Raw genomic sequence first — 10,348 nt, 5'->3', positions numbered from 1 at the left:
CTTCATCATCTTAAATTTTTCCACCAGGTCACCCTTCAGTCTTCTCTTTTCTAGAGAAAAGCAGCTCCAGCCTTTCCTGAGGATTAAATGCTCTCAGTTCTGGTATTATTCTTGTGAATCTTTGTTGCCCCTTCTCCAGTGCCTTTATTTCCTTTTTCTAAATGGAGATGACAAATGTTGACAGTACTCCCAGTGTAGTCTAACCGTGGTTCAAAACAAGTTGAACATAACCTCCTTGCTTTTCAATTCTATCCCTCTAGAATGGAACCCTACATTTGGGCCCCACACTTTAGGAAAGATGTGAAGTTCTTAGAGAGGGAGCAGAGGAGATTTACAAGAATGGCACCAGGGATGAAAGAGCCTGGAGGCAGATTAACTCATGGTTTTCCACAGAGAACTGGATCATTATCTGAAGGGGGGAAATTGGCAGGGTTATGGGGAAAAGGTGGGGGTGTGGGTCTGGGTGAGTTGCTCTTGCAGAGAGCTGGCACAGACACAATGGGCTGAATGGCCTCCTTCAGTGTTGTAACCATCCCATGATTCCAGAACACCAGCTCGCTGATTCTATTCAACACGGCATGATGGTGGGTAGCACTCTCGCCTCTGAGTCAGGAGGTGGGGGGTTCGAATCCCCACTCCAGAGACTCGAGCCCCCATAATCCAGGGCCCACACTCCCGGTGCCAGTACTGAGGGAGAGCCGTCCTGTCGGAGGGACCGTCTTTCAAGTGAGACATTAATCTGAGGGCCCATCCGCCCTCTCAGGTGGATGTACTACACTGAATTGGAAGGAGAGCAGGAGGAGGAGGAGTTCACCTGGCACCCTGGGGCTCGATATTTATCCATCAACCAACAGTAAAAATAGATGATCTGGTGATCATCACATTGCTGTCTGTGGGATCTTGCTGTGCATAAATTGGCTGCCACGTTTTCTGCAGTGACATTTCAGAAGGAGCTTCAGTGGCAGTGAAACACATTGAGATGCCCTGAGGTGGTGAAAAGCGCTATATAAATGCAGATTTCTTTTTATTCCTACACGCTCCTATCCTCACAGGCAAATCGTCCAGCAGGAGCATGAGCCAGCACGAGCCAGCTGACTGGGGGGCAGGAACTCCCAGTGTGGACCGAGGCTGCTTCCCTTCAGAGGCCACTGAATCCATTGTGGGAAGTGGCCATTTAAAGAGGGAGCCTTGACTTGCTGGTCTGAAAATCCAGCCCTTTTCCCCCTGTGTAATGCTGGCTGAGAATAGACATCGGGGCTGCTCAATGTACTGAAAGTAGCTCTGCCACTGAAGATGGGTGGAGGTAATGTTTTCATCCCTGTTATTCTGTTTGTCTGTAAACAATTTATCTCACAAACTAATGGATGGATTTTAACAAAACTCAGTATGCTGACAGGATATGGCCCACGGAAGAACTGATTTGTTTTTGGTGATTATCTGGATCCTGGAATTTTTGAAGGGATCCATTCACATTGGGAGATGGGGAGAATTGATTTTTTATTTTCAGTTGTTGTAGTTTGTTTTATTTTGAATGTTGATTGTTTTTGAATGTTGTGGATTGTCTCCGCTGCTGAGGTGGAATTTGTCACAGCTGTCAAAATGTGAGCAGAGCTTTCAGAGCCGGTTGTTGGATGTGCAGATGGCAACTCTTAATAAACATGTTTTTATTTGCTTTTCAGGTATAGCGCATGTTTTCATCTCTGTTTGTCTGTCTGTAATTCATCTCACAAACTAAAGAATGTACTTGAATAAGTGTGGTACACAAATATGGTCTGGCCCAAGGAAGAAATTACTACATTTGGTGAAGATGTGGACCACATCCAGATCCTGGAATCTTTTGTATTCGTTCACAGAGCCCAGTCCTCTGCAGGCGAAAGGATTTTGTCCAGGCATTTCACCTTGTCAATTAAACAAAAGCTTGGTGGACAATTATTCCCTGGTGCATTCCCCATGGCAACCCCTCAACCAATCAGAGTCTATGTGTCAACTAATCAACACCTTGTTTCTCAGTCAGTATAAATTGTTGCTCCCTTTGACATTTGGTATTAGACCATAAGACATAGGAGCAGAAATTAGGCCATTCGGCCCATTGAGTCCACTCCGCCATTCAATCATGGCTGATAAGTTTCTCAACCCCATTCTCCCGCTTTCTCCCCATAACCTTTGATCCCCTTGCCAATCAAGAACCTATCTATCTCGGTCTTAAATACACTCAATGACCTGGCCTCCACAGCCTTCTGTGGCAATGAATTCCATAGATTCACCACTCTCTGGCTAAAGAAGTTTCTCCTCATCTCTGTTCTAAAAGGTCTTCCCTTTACTCTGAGGCTGTGCCCTCGGGTCCTAGTATATCCTACTAATGGAAACATCTTCCCCATGTCCACTCTATCCAGGCCTTTCAGTATCCTGTAAGTTTCAATCAGATCCCCCCTCATCCTTCTAAACTCCATCGAGTATAGACCCAGTATTCTTGCATCTGTCCTGATGAGTGCGAGACAAAAAGCTTCAATAGCATGTCTCATTTTTCAGAAATACTCAAATTTTTAAAAGTGTTTGTTAACATTGGGAGATTAGGTGAAGGAATGATTTGTTTCATCTCTAACAATTTATTGTAAACAATGATAACAAACTGTCATCAAAAAAGTCACATACATTTGCATTACCAAATTAGTTAATTTTAGTGGTAAATGTTCGAGATCCAGATCATTTTCCAGATCTGAAGATCAATTCTATACATGTCGTTAAAAATTCTGTTTACAAACGAATAATACTGCTCACTGCACAATGAGAAAGCAATGTGCAGCCATCAGCTAATCCCACACTCCCAATGAAGTCTATAGTCTGGTGTCAGCTGATTGTGGCATCACAAACAAGCTGATGTCATCTTATGATATCATCACAATAGAACGTGATGACATCAGCAGATTACGCAATCCCAATGGAATGTGATGATGTCAGCTTGATCTTAGACATAAGTGGTGTGATGGGAAATGTACAGAACTGGACCAGTTTTCTTCAATAGAGAAACTCTGCTGCCCATCTCCCAACTCACACTCAGTCCCATTCACCTATCACCCCCTGTGCTCACTGATCGACATTAGTTCCCACTCAAGCAATGCCACCATTTTAAACTTCTTCTCCTTGGCCCGATTTTACCTCTGTAAAAGTAAATGGGATTTTGAATTAAGCTAAATTCTGGCCCATTCTTTTCAAATCCCTCCACGGCCTCCTTTTTTTCAAATCACCACGTGGTCTCACACACTATCCCCATCTCTGTAATCTTCTCCATCCCTACAACCCTCCGAGATATCTGTGCTCCACTAATTCTGGCCTCTTCATTATCCCCAGTTTCTATTCAACAGCCACTGGAGGCCGTGTCTTCAACTACTTGGGCCCCATGCTCTGGAATTCCCTCCCTAAATCTCTCTGCCCTTTGATTTTTTTGCACCTTTAGGACATTCCTTGAAACCTACCTCTCTGACTAAGCTACTGGTCACCTGAGCTAATATCTCTTTATGTGGCTCTGTGTCATCTTCTGTTTGGTAATCGCACCTGTGAAGCTTCCTGGGATGTTTAAAGGTGCTATATGAATGCAGGTTGTTTCTGTTGTGGTGTCTGAATTATTTTCAGGGGATGTTGCTATTGTTAAGCAGTCAAACACTTTCTTGAGAGAGCTACAGGAAGGCTGTTGACTACAATCGGCCATGCAAGGCTTTGTTTGATGTTGAAATATAGAGGAGTGGAGACATTGTTATATTGGTCACTCAGAGCTGAACAGAAACCCGTCTTTTTAAATACAGATACAGGGAAGAGGCTGAAGTGAAATCTGTCCCTTTTAATCTGCACAAAAGCAGGAATCTCAGATTCACAGGCTGCAGAAGGAGTCCATTCGGCCCATTGTGCCCCTGCCATCTCTTTGAAAGGACTCTCTGATTCATCCAACTGCTCTGCTCTTTCCCCAGAACCCTGCAAATTCTTCCTTTTCGAGTATTTACCCTTTGGAAAGATACTATTGAATCTGCTTTCAGACAGATCAAAACAACTTGCTGTGTCAAAAAATAAAATCTCATCTTCCCCTCTGGCTCCTTTGCCAATTAACTTAGAGGGACTCACTTTTTGTTAAAGAGCCTGCCAACCCCACTCACCTACTTTCCCTGAAGCACAAGAAGCTAATCATGAAAAGTCCAGAAAAACGAAATACTTTTATTGATAAAAGTTTATTCATGAAACAGGACATGGTTAAAAGAAAACAGAAAATTACTTGAGGATCAAAGACAAACAAAGTAAAAGGATGTGCACAATGTTCTTGACCCAAATGGTTTCTCTTTAATTCATCTGTCCCCTGTTTGCTGCCCTCTTTGTGGAACACCTCCGCTCAGTCCACAAGCATGACCCTGACCTTCCAGTTGCTGCCATTATAATTCACCACCTTGCTCTCATGCTCACATTTCTGTCCTCGGCCTGCTGCAATGTTCCCGAGAAGCCCAACACAAGCTGGACGAACAGCATCTCATCCTCCGATGAGGCACTTTACAGCCTTCTGGGCTCAATATTGAGTTCAACAACTTCAGACCGTTAACTCTGTTCTCTGTTTTGATCTTTTTTTTTGCCAAGTGCCAGTCTGCATCTTGTTTTCATGTTTTTGCTTTCAAACAGAGCTGTCCTTTATTCTGCCATTAACACTTACTCTGGACCAATGCTTTGTTTCTTTACTGCAACCATTACCTCTCCCTTTTCCTTTAGTTCCATGACATTTTTGTTATTTAATCTCGCCTGCACTCTATCCAATCCCTGACTTTCCCTTTTGCTCTACCTGACCCTCCCCCATTTCTCAACAGCATCCAACCCATCACATTTCTCCCTCTCTGAAGTTCTGAGGAAGAGTCACATTGGACTAGAAAAGTTAACTCTGTTGCTCTCTCCAAAGATGCTGCCAGACCTGCTGAGTTTTACCTGCACTCTCTATATCTATTTCAGATCTACCTGTAGTGGTAGGAATAATCACTATTTACTATCCAGGATAAAACAAATCTATTTTCATCAGCTTTTGTGGATCATTTCAGTGGAAATGTGTACTCCCAGACTCAAAGAGCATCAGCCACTGGAAGCAAAGTCATGAGACCGGCCAGTCCAGCAGAAAGAAGCCCTCAGACCCTCCCACTTCACCAAGTGTCAGAATGAACATGGTTCAGTTCTGGATGTGATTAACAGCAGCAATAACAGCAGAAACCAACTCCTGTAATCACTTGTGAACTTGGTGTCGCTGCAGGTGGGATGACTGAGTGAATCCCTTCCCACACTCAGAGCAGGTGAACGGCCTCTCCCCGGTATGAATACGCTTGTGTTTTTGGAGGTCAGAAGAATTACTGAATCACCTCCCACATTCAGAACAGAAGATCGTCCTCTCCCCGGTGTGAACTCGTTTGTGTGTCTGCAGGTGGGATGAATGAATAAATCCTTTCCCATACTCGGAGCAGGTAAATGGTCTCTCCCCAGTGTGAACTTGCTGGTGTACCCGCAGGTGGGATAACTGAGCGAATCCCTTCCCGCACTCAGAGCAGGTGAACGGCCTCTCCCAGGTGTGAACTCGCTTGTGTGTCAGTAGGTTGGATGAATCAGTGAATCCCTTCCAGCACTCAGAGCAGGTGAACGGCCTCTCCCCGGTGTGAACTTGCTGGTGTGACTCCAAGGATGATAACCGACTGAATCGCTTCCCACAAACAAAGCAGATGAACGGCCTCCCCCACTGTGACTGCGCCAATGAATTTCCAGGTGAGATGGGTATTTGAATTCCTTCCCACAGTCCCCACATTTCCATGGTTTCTCCATGGTGCGGGTGTCCTTGAGTCTCTCCAGGTTCAGTGATCAGTTGAAACCTCGTCCTCACACAGAACACATGCACGGTCTCTCCTCACTGTGAATGGTGTGGTATTTTTTCAGGCTGTGTAACTGGCTAAAGCTCGTTCCACAGTCAGTGCATTGGAACACTCTCACTCAGGTGTGTGTGTCTCGGTACTTTTCCAATCACACTGATATTTAAAATCTCTTGAAACAAAAAGAACAGACAAACATTTCTCCTTCCAGATTCAAAGGCCGGTGATACTCAGGTCCAATGAATCAAGTGTCAGATCTTGATGTGATGATTGGTTTGAGATTTCTGTCTGCAAATCCTTCCCTTCTAATATCCTGTAAAAGGAGATTACAAAAGTCATCACTGCCAGTACAGGATAGAAATTCAGAACAGACAATTCTAGTTTCTATGGTGCACTCGCTCCGTAAAAACTGTACATCTTGATCCCACACACTTCCTCTCAATTCTCACTCTGCAGTATCTAATATGCACCCAATAGTACTGCACTAAAATGTGTGTAATACATAGTACTTTATTACATAATTAGAGATAAATGGAGCTGTGAGGGAAAAATCTATTTCGACAGCCAGTGGTGATGCCCTATGAGGGTGGTGGAAGTGGAGAGTGTCATTGATTTCAGAATGAGATTGAAGGGAATAAACTTGCAGGGGAACAGGGATATAGAGGGGGAATGGGACTGACTGAATTGCTCCACAGAGAGTCGGCATCTACTCGAGCTGCTAAATGGATTCCTCCTGTGTCATAATGACTCTATGACCGGCAACATATAACGTAGTTACAATACCATATTACAAGACTAGAAATAATAATACACATTATTACAGAACCATCAATGACATAGCTAATATGTACCATATAGCACTAGACATATCTTTGTCCAATATTAATTTACTGTCCCCTTAAATGTCAGCCATCTCCTGGGGAAACTACCCCTTTAATTGTGAACATGAGAAAAGGTGGTCCTTTCATCCAGCCAAATAAATGTGTCAAGCTGAGGGAGCAAAGGGTGTCAATGTCTTTAAGAGAGAGAGAGAGACCTGGGCCAACCTTTCCAGAGTCTGCACCCTCCCTGGATTCACTTCCTTTCCCTTCAGTTCCTGCAAGTCAACAATTTGCCCCCAGAATGAGAAAAGAAATGGAAAGGGGGAGAAAAGAAAGTGTTTTACTCACAGATGTTGGACACAGGAGGAATTTTTAGAGTGTGTGCAGCTCAATCTTCATTCGCACAAACCTCGCACTCTGATTGGCTGGAGGAACAGAAAGACTTCTGTTCCTCCAACTCTTCCCATTGGTCAACCCCTCAGCATAATGGGAAGGGGGCGAGCTAACCCCAGCACATGCGCAGCTTCCCCTCCCGAGTTCACCGTGCGGCTTCTCGCCCTGGCCGGAGCCGTCAGCTGGTTGCCTGGAAACCTTGGCTCGAGGAGTTGGAGGGGGAGGGGGAACAATGGGTGGGGGCGGGGCTCCCTTTGTACGCGCGCGTGGCCGTCAAACTGGAACCTGAGGTCGTCGCCGTGGAGCAGAGTGATTCCTATTGGCTGATTCAGGCAGGTTCCATTGTTGACGTCACAATGCGTAAGTTGGACAATGAGCTTCAGACTAAAATTTCCTCCTCTGGGCAACATCTGTGAGGAAATCAATGTTTCCCCCTTTCCATTTCTTTTCTCATTCTGGGGGGAAATTCTTGACTTGCAGGAACTGAAGGGAAAGGAAGTGAATCCAGGGAGGGTGCAGACTCTGGAAAGGTTGGCCCAGGTCTCTCTCTCTCTCTTAAAGACATTGACATCCTTTGCTCCCTCAGCTTGACACATTTATTTCTGTCTGAAAGGATGGTCTCTTTCCTCATGTTCACAATTATAGGGGTGGTTTCCCCAGGAGATGGCTGACATTTAAGGGGGACAGTAAAATAATATAGGACAGAGATATGTCTAGTGTTGTTTTATGGTACATATTAAATGTTCTATTTCTGCTTCTCTAATAAATTATATTTATTATTATTTCTAGCCCTGTAATATAGCACTGCAGCTATGTTACATATTTCCAGTCATAGAATCATTACAGCACTGAAGGAATCCATTTGGCAATTCAAGTCCTTGTCCACTCTCTGTAGAGCAATCCAGTCAGTCCTGTTCCCTATCTATATCCCTGTTCCCCTGCAGATTTAATTCCTTCAAGTTCATTTTGAAACCGCTGATTGTCTCCGCTTCCACCAATCAATGAGTTCTAGGTCTAGCGGCCTGCGCAAAGATTTTCAGGCTTCTGTGTCCTGCACAAGAACCACTATGTGTGGATCTGTTGATCAGCATGAATCGGCACCTTCAGGAGAATTGGGAGGGTGTGTATTAGGTACAGCAGAGTGAGAATGGAGGGAGAGTGTGTGGGACAGAGATTTACAGCTTTTGGTCAATGAGAGAGGAAAGAATGTTCCATAGAAACTAGAATTGTCTGTTCTGAATTTCTATCTTGTACTGACAATGAAGACTTTTGTAAACTTCTTTTATATGATATGGAAGGGGAAGATTTGCAGACAGAAATCTCAAACCAAACTTCCCATCAAGATCTGACCGAGTCGGTCAATTCATCGGGAGCTGAATATTAATGGCCTTTAAAACTAGAAGGAGAAATGTTTGCCTGTTCTGTCAGCTTCAGAAGGTTTAAAATCAGTGTTATTGGAAAAGCACTGAGACACACACACCCGAATGAGAGTGTTCCAGTGTACTGACTTTGGAAGGAGCTTTAACCAGTTACGCATCCTGAAAAAGCATCCCATTTACTGCAGCGGGAGGGGCTGTACACATGCTCTGTGTGTGAACCACTCAGTTGATCATGAACCTGAAGAGACCCAAGGACACCTGCAGCATGGAGAAACAGTGGACATGTGGAGACTGTGGGAAGGGATTCATATCCCCATCAAAGCTGGAAATTCATCAACGCAGTCACACTGGGGATCGGCTGTTCACCTGCCCTGTGTGTGGGAAGGGATTTACTCAGTCATTCCACTTGCAGACACACCAGCGAGTTCACACCAGGGAGAGACCGTTCACTTGCTCCGAGTGAGGGAAGGGATTCACTCGGTCATCCCACCTGCTGAGACACCAGCGAGTTAACACCGGGGAGAGTCTGTTCACCTGCTCCGTATGTGGGAAACGGTTCACTGAGTCATCCAGCTGCTGAGGCACCATATTACTCACACCAATGAGAAACCCGTTAAATGCCCTGACAGTGGGAGTGGCTTCAAAAGTTCTCAGGAACTGATGTTTCACCAGCGTATTCACACTGAGGAGAGACCATTCAGCTGCCCTCACTGCACAAAGAGATTTAGAAGGTCATCCAACCTGTGGGAACACCAGCAGGTCCACACCAGTGAGAGGCCATTCACCTGCTCTGAGTGTGGGAAAGGATTCATTCAGTTGTCCAAATTGCAGATGCACCAGTGAGTTCACTGAGGAGAGGCCGTTCACCAGCTCTGATTGTGGGAAGCAATTCAAGGATTCATCCACCCTGCTGAGACACCAGTGAGTTCACACTGGGGAGAGGCCATTCACCTGCTCCATGTGTGGGAAGGGATTTGCTTATTTATCGAGCCTGCTGAGACACCAGCGAGCTCACAGTGGGGAGACGCTATTCACCTGCTCTGAGTGTGGGAAGGGATTCTGTGATTCATGAAACCTGCTGACACACCAGGGAGAGGCTGTTCACCTGCTCTGAGTGTGGGAAGGGATTCACTCAGTCATCCAACCTGCTGAGACACCAGCGAGTTCACAAGTGATTCCAGGGTTTGGATTCTGCTGTTATTGCTGCTGTTAATCACATCCAGGACTGAACCATGTTCATTCTGACACTTGGTGAAGTGGGAGGGTTGGAGGGTTTCTTTCTGCTGGACTGGCCAGTCTCACGACTTTGCTTCCAGTGGCTGATGCTCTTTGAGCCTGGGAGTGCACATTTCCACTGAAATGATCCACAAAAGCTGATGAAGGACATTTATTTTATCCTGGAGATTAAATAGTGTTTTTCCTACCACTGCAGGTAGATCTAAAATAAATACCTTTGTCTCTGTTCCATTGAGTTTCAGGGCTGGAGAGAGGATTTATGAGAATGGAACCAGGGATGATGGACTTCAGTTAATTGGAGAGACTGGAGCAGCTGAAATTTCTCTCTTTAGATCATAGAGTCATTAGGTTGGACACGGGACCATCATGTTCCTGACTGCAGAAGGCTCCCTGTAGAGCAAACCAGTCAGTCTCATTGCCCTGCTCTTTCCCCATAACTCTGTAGGTCTATCTCCCTCAAATAGTCATCCAGCTTCCTTTCGAAACTATTCCCTCATCTCTGCTTCTACCACCCTCATAGGAAGTGGGTTCCAGGTCATTACCACCCGCATGAAATGTACACGCATCTGATAAACACAGAAGGAGGCCAGTCCTGCCCCTTTGAAATAAATACTCAATTATACCCATTGCCCTGCAATTTTCTTTT

At 45.1% G+C, this 10,348-nt stretch overlaps 3 protein-coding genes and 1 pseudogene across 7 annotated transcripts in view; 1 reads left to right on the top strand and 3 right to left on the bottom strand.

Annotated features, from left to right (window-relative positions):
• LOC144697248 (uncharacterized) overlaps nt 1–10,348 on the bottom strand; it is a 420,900-nt gene that overhangs the window by 198,612 nt on the left and 211,940 nt on the right. The gene's annotated exons all lie outside the window — the stretch shown is intronic.
• Nucleotides 1–10,348, bottom strand: part of LOC144697079 (uncharacterized) — a 280,076-nt gene that overhangs the window by 107,674 nt on the left and 162,054 nt on the right. The gene's annotated exons all lie outside the window — the stretch shown is intronic.
• Nucleotides 1–10,348, bottom strand: part of LOC144696908 (uncharacterized) — a 75,566-nt gene that overhangs the window by 6,263 nt on the left and 58,955 nt on the right. The window lies entirely within an intron of this gene.
• The window catches only part of LOC144697407 (uncharacterized), a 456,361-nt pseudogene that overhangs the window by 390,055 nt on the left and 55,958 nt on the right, over nt 1–10,348 (top strand). The gene's annotated exons all lie outside the window — the stretch shown is intronic.

The sequence above is a fragment of the Cetorhinus maximus genome, chromosome 23 (genome assembly GCF_964194155.1).
Source record: "Cetorhinus maximus chromosome 23, sCetMax3.hap1.1, whole genome shotgun sequence".
Classification (NCBI taxonomy): domain Eukaryota; kingdom Metazoa; phylum Chordata; class Chondrichthyes; order Lamniformes; family Cetorhinidae; genus Cetorhinus; species Cetorhinus maximus.
Note: the sequence above shows the minus strand (reverse complement) of the source record. Positions and strands in the feature narration are given on the sequence as shown.